Raw genomic sequence first — 27,394 nt, forward strand, 5'->3', positions numbered from 1 at the left:
GTTTGACTAAGTACCTGACCACTGCAGGTATAAAAATGTTTAAATAATGTTCACAAGTGTATGAAGTTATCAACACAAGGACAATAGAAGTTACACTTAGACTGGAATACTGATCTTCAGTGGACTGGAGTACTTCACAATTTTTTTTCTTCTTTATGCATGTGGAACTGTTGAAAAGTAAGCCTTTTTACTCCCTTTCAAACCACAATCTATAACATGATCAGAGATACTTCTGAACTGTTGACTGGTTTAGGCATTGCATGAACAGATTCCTAAATGGATAAGTGATGCATGCAAAGCAAATGAAAAATTCATGGTCAGTCTTGGATTGGCTAGGGCATGTATGCCTAATTTCTGTTTGGTTTCTTTAAAAATATAGCAAACCATTAAATATTTTGCCCAAAATGTCGATTTTCTTGCTCCTCGGATGCTGCCTGACCTGCTGTGTTTTTCTAGCACCACTCTAATCTAGACTCTGATCTCCGGTATCTGCACTCCTCACTTATCCCATAACCTACTGCCTGATCCATAAAAGGATCATTCCCTGGCAGTGTCGTACCAGTTCATTCAATTTCTACCTGTCATTTTATAAAATGTTAAAACTTACCACTGGGATATGCAAACATTTTATGATTCCCTCTTTATGCGTTTGTACAGGAAATGGGATGTATAACACCTTGTCTTTGTGGATGATACTCTGACCGCACTGTCTTTGTTTAGAATTTACATTTTTCAAATGTAAAGCCTTCTTTACTAAATTACTACAAACAAGGATTCAGCAATGTGAGCTCATTCAACCTTGGAGGTTGAAAGTAATATAAACATATCTCTGTGAAATCCCATGGTGTTTGTCAAATGAGGCTAAACAGAATCATATGATATTAAAATTGTAAAGTCTATATAGCTTACTGTTAGGCAGAATAATGTCAGGTTAATCAGTGAATATATTTTAATTGTGTGATTATATGTAAACTAATCTTGAAGCACCAATCTTCAACTAATGCTAAACCATCACCAATCCTATTTCTCCATGTTTCCCTACCCTCCATACTATTTTCACCTCATCTGTTTCTTTCCCATTTCATCTCAAATTTATCTTTATCCTTCAGGTTTTCTTCCCAAATGTCCCCTTTTCTCTGATCTCCACTTACTCTCTCACACCCCAACCCCTCTCAGCAACTCCCAAACTTGTTCTGCTATTCTAATGTTGTTCATCTCTAATTACTTTCCTGTGCATTAATCTTGCTTGACCTATACACTGCACAAGGCTATGCTTTCTCTACACAATAGTCGCCACAGTGGATCATCACTTCTGAGTTTCAATGATAAGCTTAGGGCGGCAAGTCACAGATAAATAGGCCCAACTCTAAATCTGGAAAAAAGTTGAATTCCTGTTCCATCTGTTTGACTGCAACAAGTCAAAACTGTAACTGATACATTTACCTCACAAAAAGAATTGAATATTAGCTGACAGAAATATAACTTTCTCTTTTTCTTTCAAGTATTCTTTACTGCCGAGCTCCTCCACCAACACCACTGCACGATTTAACGTGGACACAGTGGGTCAAATGACCACTGCAGCGGCTTTGGATTTTGAAAATGGTGACATGGTATGAAATATATTTTTATTACAGAATAATGAGAATAACTTCAGCACAGATACTTTATTCCAATCAATGTACAAATCTGTGACAGAGATCTCATTAATTGATGTAATCCTGAGTTTTGTTCTTTGCCTTCAGCTTTTCTACGCTGTGGTATCTATTAGTGACACGGGGTCTCCAAACCTCACTTGCACAGGCACAGTAACGATCACAATTACTGATGTAAATGATGAAGTTCCCATCATCAGGTACGTTAAATATTAAATCAGTTCTTGATTGCTCTGATGGTTCTTTGATTCACTAAACAGGAATCTCTCTCGTTATTTCAGTCCCTGTCCATCAAGTACCTTAACCCCTTATGAGGAAGTGGCTACTGGGACAACACTGATCACTTTATCTGCCTCAGATGGTGATAGCAATGACAACCTGATTTTCAGCTTTGCAGTCAATGAGCCTGCCTTTCAAATGACCCAAGGTAGGTGATACAATTGTTATACTGAGTACAAAGAGTGATAATCCAATTAGCCAGAATTTAATTGCACTGTGGAATATTTATGATTGCACTGGAGAGTCAATTGTATATTCACACAGCAGCCCAGAAACACTCCCACCAAACAGCATAAAGAACTAGAATTAAAGCAACTTAATTTAAGGTGTTACGAGCTTAAAATAAGTTTTTTTCTGAAGTATCTGGGAAGCAAAAGACAAGCTGAAAAGAAAGTGCATTGGTAGCTGTGAGCAAACTTAAAACATTTAAAATTAATTTAACATTGTTTTGCAAAATCAACCTGTATCAGTGGCAGGAGAAAAAATGAATCAATAATGAGAAAATGAAAAACAAAATGCTAACTGATGCAGCCTGAAAGCATATTCCATGACTAATGACACATTGGAATGTGGATGATATGATGGAGGGATTTGAGAAGATTGAAGCAAATTACAGCCTGGCAATTAGCAGTTTTATTATAGGCTCTGCCAATGAAGAGTGGACTATTTATGTCTTTCTGTAAGTTGGAGATGAAGATTTAAATGTATTTAACATTAGGGAATGTTTGTTTTCAGACATTTTGTCACCATATTCGGTAGCATCCCCATGAAGCACTAGTGGTGTAGCCCACTTTCTATTTATAATTTTGAGTTTCCTTGGGTCAGTGAAGTCATTTCCAGTGGTGACATCATTTCCTGTGGTGATATCATTTCCTGTTCTTTTTCTCAGTGGATGGTAAATGGGATCTATGCCAATGTGTTTGTTGATAGAGTTCCGGTTGGATCACAACCTGAGCGACAAATCTTCTCAAAACTCGATAAGGGAATTTACTGAAGAAAACAGCAGAAATCTAGCCAAAAGCTTTCTGTGATTCAGCTCTCATCTCCAGCTAAAATAAAATCTTTACATCTGCCATTATGAATTTTCTTGGTCTCAGACAAGAACTGGGTGAGCCTATTGGTAACTTCATATCAAGACTCAAAATTACATGCAGAAAATGTGAGTGGAAGGACAAAGGTGAAAGGCTAAGAATCCCACGTTAGGTGGTCTGTATAAAGTACTGAAAGTGTAAATCGGAAAGGACAAATTAATGTTAAACAGAATCAAAAGACATGAAACCACAAGCAGCCAGAGACAAATGTTAATGACCCAATGGTTAGCCTTTAGAGAAACAAAGAGAAAGGTGAAAGGATTGGTGCAGTGAAACAGCATCAATAGAATATATACCATACCGAGAGATAGACAGGAGAGTGTGAGGACTGCAGATGCTGGAGATCAGAGTCACAAAGTGTGGTGCCGGAAAAGCACAGCCAGTCAGACAGCAAACGAGGAGCAGGAGAATCGACATTTCGAGTGCAAGTTCTTCATCAGGAATGTTGGGGATAGTTCAGTCATGGTGAGAGAATCCAAATAGACAGCCAAGAATCTGCCTGAAGTCAAAAAGCAGGATCATTTCCCGACTCCAGAAACTGTAAGTGATTTCACCAGCACGGGCATGGACAAAGGTTTTCAGCGAGCCTGTTACTTGGAATGGCGAGTGGAAAGTAACATGAGATGACAAATTTTCACTGATGATATTTGTTTTCTGGACCATGCCAGATCCAGTCAAAAACATGTCAAGAAGGTAGCCTAGACCCGAACTTTGCTAGCTGTTTTAAGCAGGTGCAACATTGATATTGCAGGGTGAAGCAGCTGGTCTAACCACTGAGTGTTTCACAAAACAGAATTTATTGACAAGGTTACCAAATGAAACACAAACTAAAGAGAAGGAAAAAGAAAGACTTAACCTATCTGAAAACCCAACAGATTATACCCATTTAATGTTGATGTTCCAAATACTTGCAATAGTCCCCATAAAACCATTTGGTACAAAAGATGAAATCAAGCCCAGGGTCTTACAGAAGGAATGTCAGTGAGAGAGGAGGATCAGCCTGGACCTGTTTCTCTGGATCCAGCAGCTTCACCACTGACTGACTGCCTTCAGTGAATAAGCAGACGGATCCAGAGTAAAGCTGAGCTGGGAGAACTGGCCACTCCCCTTTCATTGTACAAGCTTTTCTTAAAAAGAATTGACAGCCTTTTGACTGAGGCAGTATCTGTTAGCTATAATCAAATTGACCCTAAAACCCATCCAAGCCCAAATGTTTAGGAACCTGTGTCTTAATGACCTCCCGAAAAGAAACCAAGGACAACTTACCTTTGTTAAAAGAGCAGTGTAATCGTGCTTTTAATGGATCAACTTCCTTTATCTACCTTTGGGCCTTAAAGTGATCCAGGATAAAGTGCAGCAGAAAAAGGACACTTCATGAAGAGGGTGTAAAGCTGCAGTCTGCACAGCAGGCAAGTTACAGGTGTAAGGTGTAGATGGAAGAGATTATGAAAACCAATTACGTGAGATCTTGGAGAAAACATCTACAGTAGGAATCTGAGATCAAGTCAAACAGAGACAAATTCATGAAAGTGACAAAATGCAAGTTGCTCAGAATAGTATTTACACTTGACAGAGTCAAGCTGAGTCTTGAAAGAATCATGGCTATTTTGAGGGTGGAAATTTGAAAAAATGCAAAAATACAGAGACATTTCCTTGGCATCTTTATACAACATGTATCTGAGGCCAAACCGAACATGTAGGAGCTTTGAGGAAAGATGTACAGTATCAACCTTCACAGTCATATGACAGGAATTTCAACAAACTCAAAATGGCAATCGACAATGGGACTGATCTGTCACACTACTATTATGACAGCTACCTATTTAATGATTTTTATGACTTACGTTTGAAGGATTGTGGAGATATATGGGTTTTTTATAAAAAGGTCAATTGAAGGTCAGTGGATCTTTGTTTTTAAACACGTAATTCCTTCAAAAACCGAATGGTTTCAAACTATTGTTCATTTTCATAGTTTGACCTAACTTCAGGAAGAACACCTGACTTAGTAATGACTGGATTTAGTGGCTGTTCTGTTTGAATAGTGTTGTGCAGTGATGGTTTTTGATTTCAGTTAGGGAAACTTATTGACAGAAAGAAATGAGCTGTTCTGTTTGCAATTCCTGTTTCAGAATCACCTTTGTGGTGAAAACAGCCCAAAACCTGATTTTCCTCTTAAAGACTTCTTGATATGTTTCATGAGCAAACTGCATCTACCAAGATTCCATCAACAACTGATTTTGTTGGTAATGTCCATCTACATGAGACAGGTTGCCAGACTGATTGTTAACTGAACATTGCACACCTTGTCTTTTTTAGCCATTTAGCATTGGAGTGCAGAAACATCCTGTAAGTGGATTGGAGAAGTGCCAGGAGGGTCCATCAAGGCTTGAACATGTCAGATACCAATGTCCTTCAACATGGAGTGTATGCAGTTAATGTCCATGGTGTGTGCCCTGAGATATTGGTGCCTGCTGTCCAACATGGAGGCCTTTCAGACCAAACAGTGAGCTGAATTTGTCAGGTCCCTATTCTAATTTCCATGTCAAGTTTTCTCAACATCAAATGTGTTTAGTGAGTTTGGTAAGATAGAAAGCTGAATATTAATGAGGCAATTTAAGGCCTCAAAAGGCTTTAACAATGAATGATCGCTCTTAATTGGCAAGTCATGGCTTCCCAGCAAGAATCTTCCCATGCCATTTTGTGAATAAATATAGAGATCTTCCCAATGTTGAGACGCACCTTGTCAGACTACTTGTCCGATTCTACCGTAACTCCCTCCATAGCATATTATTCAGACCCCTACAGGGCCCTGCCTATGTTGTCGAAATCAATATGTGCCAGGAGAGGAACATAGGTCAGAAAGAGATAATAGACACTAAACCCACACCATGGAATATTGGGGGGTGTTGATTTATTCACTTAATTAAGAATGGTGTCTCATAATCACAAACTACTATTCACAATGCCATTTTTTCCTGAATATGAAAGACTTGAAAGCAACAATGATAATCTCAACGGTATGAGGCCTTTTGCCAAGCAAGAGTTTCCTGGAAGATTAAAAAATGATAATTGAACCTAGTTTACGTCCATCAAATTTAAAGAATTCACTAAACAAAAGGGTTCAACGTCATCATCTCATCACCACATTACCCTTGGAGACAAGGGTTTGTAGAATGACATGTCCAGATTGCCAAAGGGGCCCTTGTGAAATGCTGAGGCCAAGGAAGACCTAATCCTGTCTGACTGTCACTCCAATTCATACCTCTCAAGGCTAACATGAAAACACCTTCAGATTTGTTGAATGCAAAACAAAGTCAAACTAACAGGCCAATCAAAACACATCTTCCAAGTGACTAGGAGAAACTGAGGCAGCAATTCGCTGAAAACAGGGATGATGAAGTTAGCACTTCATACTTGCTAAATCACTGTTTGAACTGCTATAACAGCAATGTACACAGTTACAGATTTCAATCATGAAAATATGGAGCTCAGCAAATTTTGTTGCTGAAGCTAAGGATCCAAAGTCAGACATTATTGAGACCGAAACCAAGAAGGAATTAAGAAGAATCAATAGAATCAACGTTTATCCTACACATGAGCTGGAAAACAAGGAAGACAATCAACAAAGCAGAGGAAACATTACTGTCCAGGATAATAACATTAAGAACTGAAAGCATGTCTCTTGAAGCACTAGGTGCAACACACACATGACCTGTACAGCACCAATTCCTCACTGAGAACAATGAATACTAAATTTCCAAGGTGGAAGACAATTAAAAAATTCCATGAATAATACCTGCAGAGGAAAACATGCTAAAAAACACTCTAAACAGGTTCTATTTATTTTTAAACAAAAGTTAATTGTTGATCTACATTGTTTTAGAAAGATTAATGACTGGAACAGTCATAGTGAGAGGGAGTATTACGTTTTAAAGGAAGAGGGATATTGTATATTGCCAAATAGTTATTTAAGAGTGAGGAGTTAATTAGTCAGGAATCAGTTGTCTGTGTATTTGTTTCCAATGGGCAACACTCATGGCTGCACTGGAGAGTCAGCTATTGTGTCACCCAATACCAGACTTTGTCGTCTTCTGCCAAGCAGAATGGAAATTTACAATTTAACGAAGTGATCTAAGCTTTCCAATTCAACCTAGGATGTGATTAGTTTAAACACCTGGAATACAAAAGACAACCAGGACCCACATAACAGTAGGAATACAATGTTCTAGTCTGTACTCTAATGTTTGTTTTAATAATTGAATCTGTGTTTCTAATGTTTTCTTTTACTAAGTTTTGGTATTTGTATGTGTACTATTTATCTTTCTGTCTAACAAGATGTAATTTCTGTAATTCCAAATCATTATGTGCCCTGGTTTAATTCCTATGTTTTCATATGTTAATTCAATACTGTATACCAATGGATGTGTGTCATACTGCACTAAGCTTTTCTTAGTTTTTAAACTGTCTTTGTTATTTTTCTGCTTTGTTTCACTTTCTGGTACTTTTCTGTATTGCAATATATATTATTAATGTCTTGTGATTATTTGTTTGCCTCTACTTTTCCATTTGATATGTTGGTTTCTGTTCATTTTTCATTACTTTGTGATGGAGTGTAATCCAGATCAATATGTTACGTGCTGCACAACGACATTAATGGGAGACTGCAAGCAATTTCCCTTCCCACGTGGCTAAAGATGCCCTCCAACGCATCTCGTCCACATCCCGCACCTCCGCCTTCAGACCACACCCCTCCAACCGTAACAAGGACAGAACGCCCTGGTGCTCACCTTTCACCCTACCAACCTTTGCATAAACCAAATCATCCGCCGACATTTCCGCCACCTCCAAAAAGACCCCACCACCAGGGATATATTTCCCTCCCCACCCCTTTCCGTCTTCCGCAAAGACCGTTCCCTCCGTGACTACCTGGTCAGGTCCACGTCCCCCTACGACCCACCCTCCCATCCTGGCACTTACCCCTGCCACCGCAGAAACTGTAAAACCTGTGCCCATTCCTCCTCTCTCACCTCTATTCAAGGCCCTAAGGGAGCCTTCCACATCCATCAAAGTTTTACCTGCACATCCACTAATATCATTTATTGTATCCGTTGCTCCCGATGCGGTCTCCTCTACACTGGGGAGACAGGGCGCCCCCTAGCAGAGCGCTTTAGGGAACATCTCCGAGATACCCTCACCAATCAACCACACCGCCCCGTGGCCCAACATTTCAACTCCCCCTCCCACTCTGCCGAGGACATGGAGGTTCTGGGCCTCCTTCACCACCGCTCCCTCACCACCAGACACCTGGAGGAAGAACGCTTCATCTTCGGCCTCAGAACACTTCAACCCCAGGGCATCAATGTGGACTTCAACAGCTTCCTCATTTCCCCTTCCCCCACCTCACCCTAGTTCCAAACGTCCAGCTCAGCACTGTCCCACGACTTGTCCGGACTTGTCCACCCTGCCTATCTTCTTTTCCACCTATCCACTCCACCCTCTCCTCCCTGACCTATCACCTTCAACTCCTCCCCCACTCACCCATTGTACTCTATGCTACTCTCTCCCCACCCCCACTCTCCTCTACCTTATCTCTCCACACTTCAGGCTCACTGCTTTATTCCTGATGAAGGGTTTTTGCCCGAAACGTCGATTTCGCTGCTCGTTGGATGCTGCCTGAACTGCTGTGCTCTTCCAGCACCACTGATCCAGAATCTGATTTCCAGCATCTGCAGTCATTGTTTTTACCTAGAAAAAAACATAGCTAGGCAATAGTGATGTAAAATGTGGAAGCTCAAGCTACAGAGCTCTGATGTGTTTGTCTTCATGAGAGAGTTTAATATATCCTAATAACAGAGCAATGCATTTCACTTTCATGTTTGAGATGTAAATAGTAAATGGTTAAATGGTTAATTGTGAAGTGTTGGTCTCGCTAATAATATATTACAGTTAATGTTTAAAACAGATGTGAAAAAAATTGTTGCATAACGCTGACTTTACTAATGTCATACCAAAGATAATGTTTGAGGATATTATGTAAGACATTACTTGAGCTGTTTCTATAGATTTATCCATTGCTCTTTTTCAACTTGGGTCAGTATATGCAGAACTGAAAGAAATTTATTGATATTTTATCTTTATTAAACTCATCTTTTCATATGGAAAGAATTAACCAATATAACTTTAATAGTTAAAATGGGTACTTTTTTTGAATGATATTTACATTCGAATTTCATGGCAGACTTTATTCCTCCCACACTATCTGTCTATTGCTCTTTAGTGCTCATTGATTAGACCTATTAGCTGTTTCAAGCTATTAAATGATAATGTCCAGTGTTAAAATATTGTTTGCCTCAGCCACATGTCATTTAAATCGATGACTCTTTTGTCTTTCAGCTGTAAACACTGCAATAATCAGCAATTCGTTCACACTGGACTATGACAATGCTGCTACATTCTATACATTATATGTGGTAGTCACAGACCTGGCAGGGAACCAAGCAATATGTAACCTGAATGTTTCACTGATTCCGGTCGACGAAAGTCCGATATGTGATGCTGTATTTACAGCAGGCGCAGGTGAAATATTTCAAATTTTAGCGTTTCCTAAATTGGTAGCGATTGCAAAGAAATAGCTTTTTTATCTCAGAACAAATTATTTTCATTTAGTGTTACTCCTCATTCCCCAATTATCAAATTAGACTGCAGGTAGATCTTTCCATTGGTGGTGTGCTAACGTCTAAAATTACATTTCTGGTGTAATTTATTTGATACAAATTGTTGAAACATTCCTTTAATTTATTATTGACACTTCAACTAAAATAGCAGTACACCCGGGTACGATACCTGTACACAGTGTCAGGGTAATCAGAAATCAAACATTGAGTGACTGCAATGAGAACATGGTGCTGATTTTAGACAAGAGACAAATGAATAAAATACAATCAGTTATAAAATTGTTATAATTTTAATTATAATTAGTACTGACCAATGCTTTCTACTATTTTTACAGGACCTAACGTGACTATCTCCGAGACCATTAAATCTGGAGATTTTGTTTATACATTCTCTGCTTCAGACCCTGAAAGTGCTGTGTTAAATGTGAGTTTTCTTTTTGAACATACAAAGAAGGACTAACCCCCTTAGTTCCGCGAGCCTGCTCCATTATTTAATATGTTGATGGCTGTTTGGATTGAAACTTGAAATCTGTACCACACCAACCCTGATACATTGTCACCCCTTGTTTAACAAACGGCAATCCATCACTGCTTTAAAAACATCCAAGAGCACCTCTTCTTTCATCTTTTCTGAAAGAGAGTTTTATTTGTTGTGATTTCATGAAAACCCGTTATAAATATTAGAACACAGGCTTTGCTTGCATCAAGTATTCCGCTGTGAAAGAAAAGTTTCATGAATACGTTCTACTTTCACATTGCCTGGAGATGTAGGAGCTCACCCACCCACAGGGACTTTCCACCATTGCTCTTAGTGCTGTGCGTTTGCTTCCACTAGGGTAATTTTCCTGATGTGGAATGGTTGTGCAATCTCCTATAATGAAGAAACTAGGCACGCATGCTGTGATGTTGAAGAATCTGACAGATATTTATTACATCAAACTACTGTTTACGTATAAATATTACATTCTGCGGGTATATATGTGTCTGAGCTAATATTAAACTCTTAGGTTATAATAGAGAAGCATACTTCCAGTAGGGTGTCATGCTTCAAGTGGTGTTAGGTAAGATGGAATATGAGCCGTTTATGCCTTCAGGCACATGCAGTGGTGATGTTATGCACATGTCTCTTACTGACCATGGGATATAACAAAGCAGAGATCATCTAGCCTATATTGCCCTCTTTACCCCAGGATTACCTATCAACATCAATTCTCCCTAACCCTGCTAAGAGTGTGGACCACCTTCAAAATTCTCTCCTGAACTGTCAGTTGCTTCTAGCATGACCTGTTGAGACACCTCATCACCTGGTGAAACTGCAAAGACAGTCTGCGCAGGGATACACAGTCTGTGTGAAAGGTCCTGAAGTCACAATGTCAGAATTTAATTTGATATATTGAGGTAAATCATTTAATCAACCATCCACAAACAACAAGCTTTAAGCTATAAGTTGTCCCTAAGCCGAAATCTTTAAAAGGCCAGGCACACAAGTGGAAGGGTAGATTAGTTTTAGGAGCTTTTACATTATAAACCATCTGCTAATATTCTGACATGCCTTTGAACGTGTGTGGTCTTGAGTTAGTATAGCTGAAGCCTGCTAAGGAGAGCAGATGCTTTGGCGACCTGTGTACATGATGATTACAATGGACCTGGGGACCGAAAGGCAGTTCCCTGCTGCCTACAACACATCAGGGAGATGGAGCAGAAGTGGTGATTCAGGCAAATGCTGGGTTATTCCTTCTGTAAGTTGGAATCAGACTCCTCCAAGCTCCTTGGCAATGACAGGGGGCGTTCTGCCAGGTCAGTCAATGCACCCAGGATCTTATTGTACATGCTTTACCAGTACTGCCTAGTATCCTGTCCCTGGTATCAAGAACTCCTGAACAACTTCATCCTCCTGTGAGCTGGCAACTGTATCAGTCTTTACCTGTCGCCTGGCTGCAGTTCACCAGTTTGACTCGACACGCATTGATCTCAACTCCAGAATGTTGTCTAAGAGAGAAACACAGATTTAGTCTCTGAGCTTGTGACAGAGAATATCAGATCATGTGATGGGGTTGACTCACAGATGCTGAATCTTCTCCTTTGGGCTTTCTGCACTGAGCTTGGGTCGTTCTTGGCGAACTGAAAGCAGGAACGCAGAAGTGGGAGGCTGGTTTGAGGGGAGAAGAGTGTGATAAGAAGCAAGGATCCCATTATTAGACCAGTTGAACTTTACTCATCATGCCATTTATCAAGATGAGAGCATTTTGGGAGTTGTGAAGAGGCATATGACTTGAGCACATTACCATCTCCAATGTCCTCAGCAATGTCAGACATCAGGCTCTGTTCCTGATGGTCCCATGCTACTGTCAACTAAATCCTGTAGACGACTGAGGAGACACAGGGCTCTTACTCTCCTCATCCCATACATTTCTCTCAGCACTGGATTTGATCTGGTCTTTTCCACTGTTTGCCAGAGTACCATGAAAGAGAAGGCAGGGTGTCAGTAACTGCTCAATGCTGTGTCTGAGTGATGTGCTGCCAGGTGGAGGCTATGAGAGGTTGGTATAAGGCTGATAGTATTGCTAAATGTTTAAGGTGAGGTGACATGTCTGGTTGCTTGTCACTAAGTCCTAAATGTAAAAAATGAGGTCTGCAGATGCTGGAGATCACAGCTGCAAATGTGTTGCTGGTCAAAGCACAGCAGGTTAGGCAGCATCTCGAGATGCTGCCTAACCTGCTGTGCTTTGACCAGCAACACATTTGCAACTAAGTCCTAAATGCCTGTCAGTGGTTGAGATATAGCGTAAAGAGCAGTAAGAGATGTTGTGGTACAGTCAAGAGGATGCAGCATAAGAAGGCATATTCACTGAACTTGACCAAGTCTTTGGGCTTGTTATGCTGCTGCTATCCCCTTGGGTCAAGCTTCCTGGATTTGTCACCCTGCCCACCAGCTTCTGCACATCTGAAAGTGGTCTTTCAGAGCTGTGTTAGGAACCGTTACAGTTTGTGTCTTGTTCATCACATTAGTAATGGCTCCAGTGCTGTATGTGACCTTGGAACCCTGTCCCTGTACTGGTGTTCCATTTATTATGGATTAATTCCAGCAGCAAAATTCACTGTGGTTTCACTTTGTTAGGGACAGTTGCTATTAAGAAAGGAAAACAAGATGCATTGCACATTGGTAACACAAAGCGTTTTATCCAGTGCCGCACACAGAGGCAACCGGCAGTGTGAAGGGTCAGGTGGCAGTGGGAGGGGGCAGGCAGCAAGGTGAAGGGGCAGGTAGCAGTGTGAAAGGGCAGGTGGCATTGTGACAAGGCAGGTGGCAGTTTGAAGGGGAAGGTGGCAAGGTGAGGTGACAAGTGGCAGTGTGAGGGGGCAGGTGTCTGTGTGTAGGGGCAGGTGGCGTGTAAAGGGGCAGGTGGCAGCGTGAGGGGGCAGGTGGCAGCGTGAAGGGGCAGGTGGCAGCGTGAAGGGGCAGGTGGCAGGATGAAATGGCAGGTGGCAGTGTGAAGGGGCAGGCGGCAGTGAGAAGGGGCAGGCGGCAATGTGAAGGGGAAGGCGGCAGTATGAGGGTGCAGATGGCAGTGTGAGTGTGCAGGTGGCAGTGTGAAGGGGCAAATGGCAGTGTGAGGGGGCAGGCAGCAGTGTGGAGAGGCAGGTGGCAGTGTGAAGGAGCAGTTGCCCGTGTGAAGGGGCAGTTGCCTGTGTGAAGGGGCAGGTGGCAGCGTGAGGGGGCAGGTGGCAGAGTGAAGGTGCCAAATGGCTGTGTGAAGAGGCAGATGACAGTGTGAAGGGGCAGGTGGCATTGTGAGGGGGCAGGCGGCAGTGTGAAGCGGAAGGTGGCAGTGTGAAGGGCAGGCAGCAGTGTGAAGGGGCAGGTGGCAGAGTGAGGGTGCAGGTGGCAGTGTGAGGGGACAGGTGGTAGTGTTAATGGGCAGGTGGCAGTGTGAGGTGGAAAGTGGCAGTGTGAAGGGCAGGCAACAGTGTGAGGGGGCAGGTGGCAGTGAGAAGGGGCAGGTAACAATGTGAGGGGGCAGGCAGCAAGGTGAAGGGGCAGCTAGCAGTGTGAGGGGGCAGGCGGCAGTGTGAGGAGGCAGGCGGCAGTGTGAGGGTGCAGGTGGCAGTGTGAAGGGGCACGTGGCAGTGTGAGGGGGCATATGGCTGAATGAGGGGGCAGGCAGCAGTGTGGAGAGGCAGGTGGCAGTGTGAAGGGGCAGGAGGCAGTGAGGGTGCAGGGGGCTGTGTGAAGGGGCAATTGCCTGTGTGAAGGGGCAGGTGGAAGTGTGAGGGGGCACGTGGCAGCGTGAAGGGGCAGGTGGCAGAGTGAAGGTGCAAATGGCAGTGTGAAGGGACAGCTGTCAGTGTGAAGGGGCAGATGGCAGTGTGAGGGGGCAGGTGGGAGTGTGAGGAAGCAGGTGGCAGTGTGAGGGGGCAGGTGGGAGTGTGAGGAAGCAGGTGGCAGTGTGAAGGGGCAGGTGACAATGTGAGGGGGCAGGTGGCAGTGTGCAGGGGAAGGTGGCAGTGGGAGGGGTCAGGCAGCAAGGTGAAGAGGCAGGTGACAGTGTGCGGGGGCAGGCTGCAGTGGGAGGGGGCAGGTAGCAAGGTGAAGGGGCAGCTAGCAATGTGACAGGGCAAGTGGCAGTGTGAGGGGGCAGGTGGCAGTGTGAGGGGTCAGATGGCAGCATGAAGGAGCAGATGGCAGTGTGAAGGAGCAGGTGGCAAATCGAGGGTGCAGATGGCAGTGTGAAGGTGCAAGTGGCAGTGTGAAGGGGCAGGCATTAGTGTGAAGGGGCAGGCGGCAGTGTGAAGGGGCAAATGGCAGTGTGAGGGGGCAGGCAGCAGTGTGGAGAGGCTGGTGGCAGTGTGAAGGAGCAGTTGCCTGTGTGAGGGTGCAGTTGCCTGTGTGAAGGGGCAGTTGCCTGTGTGAAGGGGCAGGTGGCAGCATGAAGGGGCAGGTGGCAAAGTGAATGTGCCAAATGGCAGTGTGAAGGGACAGCTGTCAATGTGAGGGGCCAGGTGGCAGTGTGAGGGGCCAGGTGGCAGTGTGCAGGGGCAGGCTGCAGTGGGAGGGGGCAGGTAGCAAGGTGAAGGGGCAGGTAGCAGTGTGAAGGGGCAGGTGGCTATGTGAAGGGGTAATTGACAGTGTGAGGTGGCAAGTGGCAGCGTGAGGGTGCAGGTGGCTGTGTGAAGGGGCAGGTAGCAATGTGAGGGTTTAGGTGGCAGTGTGAAGGGGTAGATGGCAGTGTGAAGGTTCAGGTGGCAGTGTGAGGTTTCACGTGGCAGTGAAAAGGGGCAGGTTGCTTTGTGAAGGAGTAGGTGGCAGTGTGAGGGGGCAGATGTCAGTGTGATTCCACACTGTAAGTAATCTAAACAGGCCCTTCAGCCCAACAAGTCCACACTGACCCACCGAAGCGCAGTGAGAAGGGGCAGGTGGCAATGTGAGGGTACAGGTTGCGGGGGAAAGGGCAGGTAGCAGTGTGAAGGGGCAGGTGCCAGTATGAAGGGGCAGGTGGCGGAAGAAGGGGCAGGTAGTAGTGTGAAGGGGCCAGTGGCAGTGTGAAGGGGCAATTGACAGTGTGAGGGGGCAAGTGGCAGCATGAGGGTGCAGGTGGCTGTGTGAAGGGGCAGGTAGTAGGGTGGGGTTCAGGTGGCAGTGGGAAGGGGCAGGTGGCAGTATGAAGAGGTAGATGGCATTGTGAAGGGGTAGATGGCAGTGTGAGAGTTCAGGTGGCAGTGTGAGGTTTCAGGTGGCAGAGAGAAGGGGCAGGTTGCTTTGTGAAGGAGTAGGTGGCAGTGTGAGGGGGCAGATGTCAGTGTGATTAGATTACTTAGTATGGAAACAGGCCCTTCAGCCCAATAAGTCCACACTGACCTGCCGAAGCGCAGTGTGAAGGTGCAGCTGGCAGTGTGAGGGTACAGGTGGCTGCCTGAAGGGACAGTTGGCAGTGTGAGGGGGCAGGTGGCTGCATGAGGGGGCAGGTGGCAGTATAAAAGGGCAGGTGGCTGTGTGGGGTGTGCATATGGCAGTGTGAGGGGGCAGATCACAGTGTGATGGGGTAGGTGGCAATGTGAGAGGGCAGGTGGCAGTGTGAAGGGGCAGGTGGCAGTGTGAAGGAGCAGATGGCAGTGTGGAGGGGCAGATCGCAGTGTGATGGGGTAGGTGGCAATGTGAGAGGGCAGGTGGCAGTGTGAAGGGGCAGGTGGCAGTGTGAAGGAGCAGATGGCAGTGTGGAGGGGCAGATCGCAGTGTGATGGGGTAGGTGGCAATGTAAGAGGGCAGGTGCCAGTGTGAGGGGCAGGTGACATTGTGAAAGGGATGGTGGCAGTGTAGAGGGGTATATGGCAGTGTGAAGGGGCAGATGGCAGAGTGAGACGGCAGGTGGCAGTCTGAAGGGTCATGTGGCAGTCTGAAGTGGCAGGTGGCAGTGTGAAGTGACAGGTAGCAGTGTGAAGGGGCAGATTGTAGTAAGAGGGGACAGATGGCAGTATGAAGGGGGCAGGTGGCAGTGCGAAGTGGCAGGCGGCAGTGTGAAGAGGCAGGTGGCAGTGTGAGAGATCAGATGGCTGTGTGAGGGGGCAGGTGGCAGTGTGAAGGGGCAGGTGGCAGTGTGAGGGGGCAGGTGGCAGTGTGAAGGGGCAGGTGGCAGTGTGAGGGATCAGATGGCAGTGTGAGGGGGCAGGTGGCTGTGTGAAGGGGCAGGTGGCTGTGTGAGGGGACAGGTGGCTGAATGAAGGGGCAGATGGCCGTGTGAAGGGGCAGGTGGCAGTGTGAAGGGGCAGATGGCCGTGTGAAGGGGCAGGTGGCAGTGTGAAGGGGCAGGTGGCAGTGTGAGGGTGCAGGTGGCAGTGTGAAGGGGCAGGTGGCAGTGTAAGGGATCAGGTGGCAGTGTGAGGGGCAGGTGGCTGTGTGAGGGGGCAGGTGGCAGTGTGAGGGGGCAGGTGGCAGTGTGAGGGGGCAGGTGGCAGTGTGAAGGGGCAGATGGCTGTGTGAAGGGGCAGGTGGCAGTGTGAAGGGGCAGGTGGCAGTGTGAAGGGGCAGGTGGCAGTGTGAAGGGGCCAGGTGGCAGTGTGAGGGGCAGGTGGCAGTGTGAGGGGGCAGGTGGCTGTGTGAGGGGGCAGGTGGCAGTGTGAAGGGGCAGATGGCAGTGTGAGGGGGCAGGTGGCAGTGTGAAGGGGCAGGTGGCAGTGTAAGGGATCAGGTGGCAGTGTGAAGGGGCAGGTGGCAATGTAAGGGATCAGGTGGCAGTGTGAGGGGGCAGGTGGCTGTGTGAAGGGGCAGATGGCCGTGTGAAGGGGCAGATGGCAGTGTGAAGGGACAGACCGCAGTGTGACAGGGCGGGTGGCAGTGTGAGGGGGCGGGTGGCAGTGTGAGGGGGCGGGTGGCAGTGTGAAGAGTCGGGTGGCTGTGTGAAGGGTCGGGTGGCTGTGTGAAAGGGCAGACAGCAGTGTGACAGGGCAGGGGTCAGTGAGAAGGGGCAGATGGGAGTGTGAGGGGGCAGGTAGCAGTGAGAAGTGGCAGGGGTCAGTGAGAAGGGGCAGGGGTCAGTGAGAAGGGGCAGATGGGAGTGTGAGGGGGCAGGTAGCAGTGTGGAGATACAGACAGCAGTGTAAAAGGGCAGGTGGCAATGTGAAGGGGCAGGTGGCCGTGTGGAGAGGAGCTGTGACTGGGCACTTAAACAATGAGCAAGCAGCTCACCCCTAGACATAGTCATGTTAATTAATCGAGAGTGTTAGTCATTCCTAGTGCACACCTCCAACAGCACTGATATGGGCAGATTCTGAACTGGGATCCCCACCTCCAAAAACAGCATCAGTTTATAACCCACCTTTTAGAATTTCATTCACGTTTGCTCGGAAATCAGTCCAACCTAACTAATGTCTACAACATGTGCATTTTAATATTTATTAATGCAAAAGTATCTTTTGCATCGACTGTATGACTATCTATTTCTTCAAAAAAGTCCTGCTTGCACCTTTCACAACAGCTTATGTGTTCTTTTTAAATTTATTTTTACAGTATACAATTCTCCCAACATCCACGTCTGGTACACTTACACTTTTTGATATTAATGCAATCGGTGATATTTCTACAATAAGTTCATTGGATTATGACGCTGTTGATCAGGTATGACTAATGATAACCTATTCAGTACATTAAATGGAAAAGTTTCCCAGTTCACTTGGATAGCCATAACTTACACGGTTACCAGGGCTAATTCTGAAAAACAGCATGAACACAGAAAGTGGGATTACTTTCATCAGCATTATATTGTTTTAAATCCATTACAGATCATATGCAAGTAGGTAGGGTTAATTTAGAATAACATTTCATAACAATAAGTTAGAAGGTCCCAATCCTAGGCTGTACTGTTCTGTGTTCTATGTTCTAATTGTTCAGGTTTCGATCCATCCAGTCTTCTGCCCAAGATAATTTCTCCATCTGTCAGCAGAGGTTTAATGACACAATATGACTACTTACTGAATTGAAACAATTAGAATCATTCCATCCATTAATGAAAATGCAATTACATTTTGTCCCTGTGTAGCTGACACAGTATCATGCAGTGGTTTCTGTATCTGACCCAGGAGGAAATACCTGCAGTGGCACTGTCACTATCTACATCACTGATGTCAATGATGAAGCTCCTGTCATAAGGTTTGTTATTAAACTATTTTATACACAATTTCAATTATTACCATGTTTAAGAAAAAGAATTAGCTTTGCTGCTTATATATATTCTGAGAGTCTGCCATTTTAGGTTTTAACTTATACTTCCCTTTAGAACCTTTTCTTTTCCCACTTTTTGATAAGTCTTCTTAAAAATTTAAAGAAAATCTGATCACACATGTCATATGATTTGTTTGTCACTTTGTCTCTCTGGTTTTAAACTTTAGCCTTTGTTAAAATACAAAAAGTCTGAGGCAAAAGCCTATGAATGGAGGATATGACCAGTCTTAAAGAATAGGAGAGAGAAAGGAAGTGAATGAAGAGAGAAATGATTAGGATCTGCCAAAGCACATTGTGAAACTCTATAGATTTGAAGGGTCATGGAGCTATGGAGTTCTCAGGTCCTAGGAAACAATGAGTGAAAAAGAATGTGATACAGTGAGATTTATGTTTGTCAGGATGGTTAGGGGAAGAAACACAAGCAAGAGAATGCATTCCAAGTTTCAGACAATGAGAGAAGAAAGTGCACTACCTCCTCAGATAACAGCTCACGATTATTGTGACTGTGAAAAGTAATTACAAATATTCCTGTTCTGCATAATCAATTTCAGGTTCTGATAAGCATTGTAAATTATATTCTCATTTAGGATCACATATCCTTTTCCTGAATCATACAACAACAGTTGCTGTTTACAAACCATCCTCAACATAATGAAATGTTCCAAAGCGATCAGAAGATATTACAAATCAAAGTAGAGTATACATTAAGGTGATCGCAGGTCAAATGGCAAAAAGTTGGTCCTCGGTCATCGAACAATTATAGAGTCATAGAGATGTACAGCATGGAAACAGACCCTTTGGTCCAACTCGTCCATGCCAACCAGACATTCTAATCCAATCTAGCACTTAGTCCATATCCCTCCAAACCCTTCCTATTCATATACACATTCAGATGCCTTTTAAATGTTGCAATTGTACTAGCCTCCACCACTTCCTCTGGCAGCTCATTTCACACAAATACCACGCTCTGAGTGAAAAATTGGCCACTTAGGTCTCTTTTATATCTTTCCGCTCTCACCCTAAACATACGCCCTCTAGTTCTGGACTCCCCACCCCAGGGAAAAGACTTTGTCTATTTACCCTATCCATGCCCCTCATGAATTTATAAACCTGTATAAGGTCACCCCTCAGCCTCCGACACTCGAGGGAAAACACCCTCAGCCTGTTCAGCCTCTCCCTATAGCTCAAATCCTCCAACCCTGGCAACATCTTTTCTAAATCCTTTCAAGTTTCACAACATCTTTCCGATAGGAAGGAGACCAGAACTGCATGCAATATTCTAACAGTGGCCTAACCAAAGTCTGTACAGTTGCAACATAATCTCTCAACTCCTCTACTCAGTACTCTGACCAATAAAGGAAAGCATACCAAACACCTTCTTCACTATCTTATCAACCTGCAACTCCATTTTCAAGGAGTTATGAACCTGCACTCCAAGGTCTCTTTGTTCAGAAACACTCCCTAGGATATTACCATTAAGTGTATAAGTCCTGCTAAGATTTGCTTTCCCCAAATGCAGCACCTCACATTTGTCTAAATTTAACTCCATCTGTCACTTCTCAGCCTATTGGCCCATCTGATCAAGATCCTGTTGTAATCTGAGGGAACCTTCTTCACTGTCCACTACACCTCCAATTTTGGTCTCATCAGCAAACTTACTAACTGCACCTCTTATGCTCACATCCAAATCATTCATATAAATGATGAAAAATAGTGGACCCAGCACCGATCCTTGTGGCACTCCACTGGTCACAGGACTCCAATCTGAAAAACAACCATCCACCACCACCCTCTGTCTTCTTCCTTTGAGCCAGTTCTGTATCCAAATGGCGAGTTCTCCCTGTATTCCATGAGATGTAACCTTGCTAATCAGTCTCTCATGAGGAACCTTGTTGAACGCCTTACTGAAGTCCATATAGATCACATTTATCGCTCTACCCTCATCAATTCTCTTCTTCCAAAAAACTCAATCAAGTTTGTGAGACATGATTTCCCACGCATAAAGCCATGTTGACTATCCCTAATCAGTCCTTGCCTTTCCAAATACATGTACATCCTGTGCCTCAGGATTCCCTCCAACAACTTGCCCACCACCACATTAGGCTCACTGGTCTTATAGTTCCCTAGCTTGTCCTTACCACCTTTCTTAAACAGTGGCACCACGTTAAACAAACTCCAGTCTTCCGACACTTCATCTGTGACTATCCAATTTAGAACTTCAACTTTTAAATCTGGTCTATCCTTTACAATCACTATTTTAAACCTAATAGAATTCTGGTCGCTGGCCCCAAAGTGCTCCCCCACTGACACCTCAGTCACCTGCCCTGCCTTATTTCCCAAGAGTAGGTCAAGTTTTGCACCTTCTCTAGTAAGTACATCCACATACTGAATCAGAAATTTTCTTGTTCACACTTAACAAATTCCTCTATATCTAAACCCTTAACACTATGGCAGTCCCAGTCTATGTTTGTAAAGTTAAAAATCCCCTATCATAACTACCCAATTATTCTTACAGATAGCTGAGATCTCCTTACAGATTTGTTTCTCAATTTCTTGATAACTATTAGGGAGTCTACAATACAATCCCAATAAGTTGATCATCCCTTTCTTATTTCTCAGTTCCACCCAAATATATTCTCTGGATGTATTTCTGGGAATATCCTCCCTAAGTACAGCTGTAATGCTATCACGTATCAAAAATGCCACTAACCCTCCTTTCTTGCCTCCCTTTCTGTCCTTCCTATAGGATTTGTATCCTGGAACATTAAGCTGCCAGTCCTGTCCACCCCTGAGCCACATTTCTATCATTGTTATTGATAGCTCAGTCCCATGTTCCTAACCAAGCCCTGAGTTCATCTGCCTTCCCTGTTCGGCCTCTTGCATTGAAATAAATGCAGTTTAATTTATCAGTCTTACCTTCTTCTCTGCTTTGTCCCTGCCTGCCCTGACGGTTGACATGCCTTTGTTCTCAACTGTACCCGTCTCAGATTGAAATCTTTCCTCACTATCTCCCTGTGTCCCACCACCACCTCCCCTCACCGCCCCCCCCCCCACCTTACCAATTTAACTCCTCCAAGCAGCTGTAGCAAATCTCCCTGCCAGTATATTAGTCCCCTTCCAATTTAGGTGCAATCTGTCCTTCTTGTACTGGTCACTTCTATCCCAAAACAATTTCCAGTGATCCAAGAATGTGAATCCTTCTCCATACACCAGCTCCTCAGCCATGCATTCATCTGCTCTACCCTCCTATTCTGGCCCTTACTACCTCATAGCACTGGAAGTAATCCAGATATTACTACTCTCAAGGACCTCCTTTTTAAATTCATGCACATCTCTCTGTAATCTCTCTTCAGAATCTCAACTTTTTCCCTTCTGATGTTGTTGGTTCCAATGTGGACAATGACCTCTTGCTGGCCCCCCTCTCTCTTTAGAACATTCTGCACCCTCTCTGAGACATCTTTGATCCTGGCACCACGGAAGCAACACACCATTCTAATTTTTCGCTGCTGGCCACAGAAACATCTGTCTGTGCCCCAGACTAGAGAGTCCCCTAACACAATCGATCTCTCAAACCCGAAGTACTTCTTATTACATTACAGCCAGTCTCAATACCAAAAACATGGCTGTTCATACTACATTCCCCTGTGAATCCATCACCCACTACATTTTCCAAAACAGCATACTTGTTTGAAATGTGGATAGCCACAGAACTGCCGACCTCTCTTATGTTCCCTGGAGTTAACCCATCTATGTGACTGTATCTGAGACTTTTCCCCCTTCCTATAACTGCTATCCATCACATCCCCTTGCTCTTGTAAATTCCTCAGTGCCTCTAACTGCCTCTCCAACCAATTCATTCGATCTGCTAGAATTCACAACCAACGGCATTTATTGCGGATATAATCCTCAGTAACCCGTAAACTCTCCCTAAACTTCCACATCTGACAAGAAGAGCATATCACTCTACTAAAGGCCATTTTTTCTTCTTTCAGTCTATTATTCCTCTCCATAACACAGCTCCAGGTTAAATGAATACTTATGGCATATATTTTAAGCTTAATCAAGAGATATATCTCAATAAAAAATATAATCAAGAAAGAACCTACTCAACTCACTCAATCTGACTCAGTTTAAGACTGCACTTAAAATCCACTTATCTGCTTCTGTGCTGTGACTGCTCCCAGAGAGGTTCCTCCAAGATCAGTTGTGATGTTCACTGTTTTTGAATTTTCCCAGACGTATTCCGATGTCCAGCGATACATGAATTCAACAGCAAAGGCAGTAACTGCTCACTCGAACAGTTAGCAATGTGGGTTCTCTCTCTCTCTGTCTCTCCTGCACTGACCTCACCATGTGCTTCTTTTGTCTGTTCTTCTCCCTTTTAAAAGTGCTGTTGTTTTGATTATTTTTTCTCTAAGTTCCAAAACAATGCAACAGCATATAAAACAGTAATCGCTGCTCCTGGAATTCAAATAAATCACCTCCAACGCCGAAAATACCTCAAAAACGGAGCAGCTGTTACAACCAGAAACTTTTCCCATCCTCCATCTTCGATTACCCAAATTGTAATTGGGAATGATAGAGGTCAGATTGAGAGGAGTGCTGGTGCTTCAGAGGGTTGTGGCTGGAGGTGATGGCAGCGATAAGAAGCAGAAAGGCATTGGATGGATTTGAAAAGTAGGATGAGAATTTCTAAGTCAACATATTGATTGAGAGCCAATTTGGGTGATCAACTGCAAGGAGAATAGGGGAATCAAACCGACTGCTCAGTTAAGGCATGGCAGCAGAGCTTTTGATCACCTCAACTTTAAAAAGAATAGAATGTAAATATGCAAATGCCAGAGTGCATGAGAATTGGTGAATAGGTCATGGGCAACAGACTGCAAATCATGCCATTACACATCAGAATACCTTGCTACTTGGACTGAGCTGTACTTTCATTCTGCATTCCAGTGGTTTATTATATCTAAAATACTGAGGGCAAAAAGAAGGTAGTTTGCTCCCCATGTTCTGGTGCGGCACGGTGACTCAGTGGTTAGCACTGCTACCTCACAGTGCTAGGGATCCTGGTTCATTCCCAGCGATGGGTAACTGTGTCTGCGTGGGTTTCCTCCAGGTGCTCTGGTTTCCTCCCACAATCCAAAGATGTGCAGGTTAGGTGAATTGGCCATGCTAAATTATCCATAGTGTTCAGGCATGTCTAGGTTAGGTGCATTAGCTGGGGTAAATATAGGGTAGGGGATTGGGTCTGGGTGGGTTACTCTTCAGAGGGTGAGTGTGGACTTGTTGGTTTAAATGGCGTGTTCCCACACTATAGGGATTCTAATTCTAAAATCTTTTCTTAAATGTACATTAGTTCAAAACAACTGAAAAATAAGATGAAAATCCAAAGGTACCAGATTGTAACTTAACAATGAATTGTCACTTTCTAGTTTATGCCCTTCGAGTCCAGTCTTGTTGGATGAGGAAGTAAATATTGGCACAAATGTCGCATTTTTATCAGCCTTTGACAATGACAGCTCTGACACTTTGACTTTCTCCTTCGCAATCCCTGTATCTGAGTTCGATATTGTTCCAGGTAAGGACATTAAAATCTCCTCTTGTAATCATTTCAAGGTCTGTTCTTGGGATGTTATTTTCTTTTTTTACTCTGTTTTACTTTATCTTTTCGACCAATGACCTACTGATATTGCCATATATAATGCACTATATAATGATAGATCAGTGTATGGATATGTTGAGGACGGGTTAAAAATTGAGAGACACAAACTATTTTAATTATTCACAGCCACTCACTTACTTTCAAAATATATCTTATGCGAAGGATATTGTAGCAACTGTTGTATCCCATCTAAAATTTAAAATAAAAGCTATTAAAAATAACAGATGAGAAAGGCATTCTTTTGCATTAATATGTTAAGGAGAGTAAATTGCGAATGTTAACACTTTTGGATGGATTGATTATGAGTGGCTTGAAGAGAATGGTAAAAATAAATTTAAGATAGTCATATTGTCGTGATTTCATTGTAGGTTGCTTTTAATTTAAACAAAAGATATTACTTTATAGAAGTTTTATTAGAAGCATAGTTTAATATTTAAAGATGGTGTTGGTTTACAGGGGAGATCTCTTTGGTACTTCAATTTCAAAATAACAACAGAGACAAAACAAATTTTACCAGAGGAGGGAAGGTTTCTAAGTTTGTAAACAATTCTGAAAACAAATTAAAACAGAGAATAAAAAGGCATAAAGTGAGATATCCCATTTATTTGCTGAGAAGTTTTTAGTGATTCATGAGATCTGGGCTTTGCTGGCTAAGCTGATGTTCATTATTCTTGAGAAGACAATGGTGCGTTGCTTTCTTGAATCACTGCATCCCTTTGGTGAAGGTATATTCATGATGCCATTAGGGAGTGAGTTCCAGGATTTTGACCCAGTGACAGGGAAGGAACAGTGATACAGTTCCAAAGTCAAGATTATGAGTGGCTTGGAGAGGAACTTGCAGATGGTGGTGTTTCCATGTATCTGCTTGTATTGTACATTTAAATGGTAAATGTTGAGAATTTGGAAGGTACTATCTAAGGAGCCTTGGTGATGACCTCTGAGAGACAGGACACACCACCACGACTGAACAACACTTTCAGAAGAAGTGAATGTTTGTGGATGTGGTGCAAATCAAGTGGGTTGCTTTGGCCCGGCTGGTATCAAGTTTCTTGAATGTTTTTGGAGCAGCACCCATTCAGGCAAGTGAGGAGTATTTCATTACACTCCTGACTTGTGCCTTGTCGATGGTGAACAGGCTTTGGGGAGTCAGAAGGTGAGTTACCCATTGGAAGAATCCTAACCTCTGACTTGCTCCTGCAGCCACAGTATTTGCATGGCTAGTGCAGTTCAGTCTATGATCAGTGATAACCCCATGATATTGAAATTGGGGAATTCAGCAATGGTAATGCCATTGAACGTCAAGGACAAATGGTGAGATTCTGTCTTGTTAGACATAGTCATTATCTGACCCTTGTTTGGTGCGAATGTTACTTGTCACTTTCCAGATCTTGACACACTTGGACATGGCCCTCCTCAGTATCTGAGGAGTTGGCACAATTTGAACTTTGTGAAATCATCAGCAAACATCAGGGAAGGTTACTAATGAGACAGGTAAAGATCACTGGGTCCAGGACACTACCCTGAGGAACTCCTGCACAGATGGCTGAAGCTGATATGACTGTCCGCCAACAACTACAACTATACTCCACACCCTCTCACCCAATATCATATTGCCTGTGAATTTACCACAATTCTTTGATACCACACTCAGTTCAACACTACCTTGAAATCAATGACAGTAACTCTCACCTCATCTCTGGAGGTTAGCCTTTTGGACCATGGTTGAATGAAGGCTGTAATGAGGTCAGGAACTAAGTGGCCTTTCTGAAGCCCAAATCAATGAGCATCAATGTGTCAGATATTGCTAAGCAACTGATGCTTGATAGCGCTATAGATGACTCCTGTCTTTATAGATGATTGAGAATAGACTGATGGGCCAGTAATTTGATTTGCTGGGTTGGATTTATCCTGCTTTTCCTCTACAGGACATTCCTGGGCAATATTCCATGTTGTTAAGCTGATGTCAGTACCATACCCCATTGGGAGAGCATGACTGGGGTACAGCAAATTTAGGAGTACCAGCCTTTAGTACCCTTTGTCGAAAGAGTCAGTGCTCAGAGCCTTTGCAGTATCCTATGCCTTCAGCCATTTCTTGATATTATGTGGAATGAACCAAACTGGGTGATGACTGATGTCTGAGATGATGAGGGCCTCAGGATGGGACCCACATGGATCATCCACTTGGCATTTCTTTTCACTGCAAATGCTTCAACCTTATCTTGTGCACTATATGCTTTGTTCCCCATTATCAAGGATGAGGATATTTGTGCACTTTCTCATCCAGTGATTTGATGAACTATTTAACCATTAACAGGATATGGCAGGGCTGTAGAGCTTAGATATGAACTGTTGGTTCTGGAATCACTTAGCTCTCTCTGACACAGTTTACTTAAGATGTTCAACACACAATTAGTCCTGTGTTGTAGTTTTACAAAATTGACACCTCATTTATAGATGTGCCTGGTGCTGTTCTTGTTATATCCTCCTTTCCCTCTCCATTGAACTAGGATTGTCTCTTGGTCCCTATTGTACGGCATGGTGGTATAGCGCTAGAGACCTGGATTCAATTCCACCTCAGACAACTGTCTGTGTGGAGTTTGCACATTCTCCAATTGTCTGCGTGGGTTTCTTCCGGGTGCTCCGGTTTCTTCCCACAGTCCAAAAATGTGCAGGTTAGGTGAATTGACCATGCTAAATTGCCTGCAGTGTTAGGTGCAGGGGTAAATGTTGGGGAGTGAGTCTGGATGTGTTGCTCTTTGGAGGGTCGGTGTGGACTTGTTGGGCCGAAGTGCCTGTTTCCACACTGTGAGTAATTTAATCTCATCTAATGGAAATGCAGGGAATATGCTGGGCCATGAGATTGCAGATTGTGTTTGAGGACAATTCTGCCAGACCACAGCACCTCAATGATTTCCAGTCTTGAAGTGGTGCATGTACTGAATGAGTTGCCAGAGGAAAGGGTAGAGGCAGATACAATCGCAATGTTTAAAAGACATTTGAATAGGACCATGAATAGGGCCTCTTTATTGGGATATAGACCAAATGCAGAGAAATGGAACGAGTTAAGATTGGAATACCTGGTCAGCATGGACGAGTTAGACTGAAGGTCAGCTTCCATGCTGTACAACCCTCTGACACTATGACGAGTGCGGATTAAAAGACAAAGGTTCTAGAAAGACTTTGCAACTGGAATTCTGTAAATTAATTGTGTGCTATGTCCTGCTGTTTTTCTTCACCACTGATTTTTTCCTCAGCTTCATTCAGAGTCATTGCAGCCTTAAAAATAGCATTTCAGTTTCAATGAGACTGAAGTGATAACAAAC

The sequence above is a fragment of the Hemiscyllium ocellatum genome, chromosome 23 (assembly GCF_020745735.1).
Source record: "Hemiscyllium ocellatum isolate sHemOce1 chromosome 23, sHemOce1.pat.X.cur, whole genome shotgun sequence".
NCBI classification, from domain to species: Eukaryota; Metazoa; Chordata; class Chondrichthyes; order Orectolobiformes; family Hemiscylliidae; genus Hemiscyllium; species Hemiscyllium ocellatum.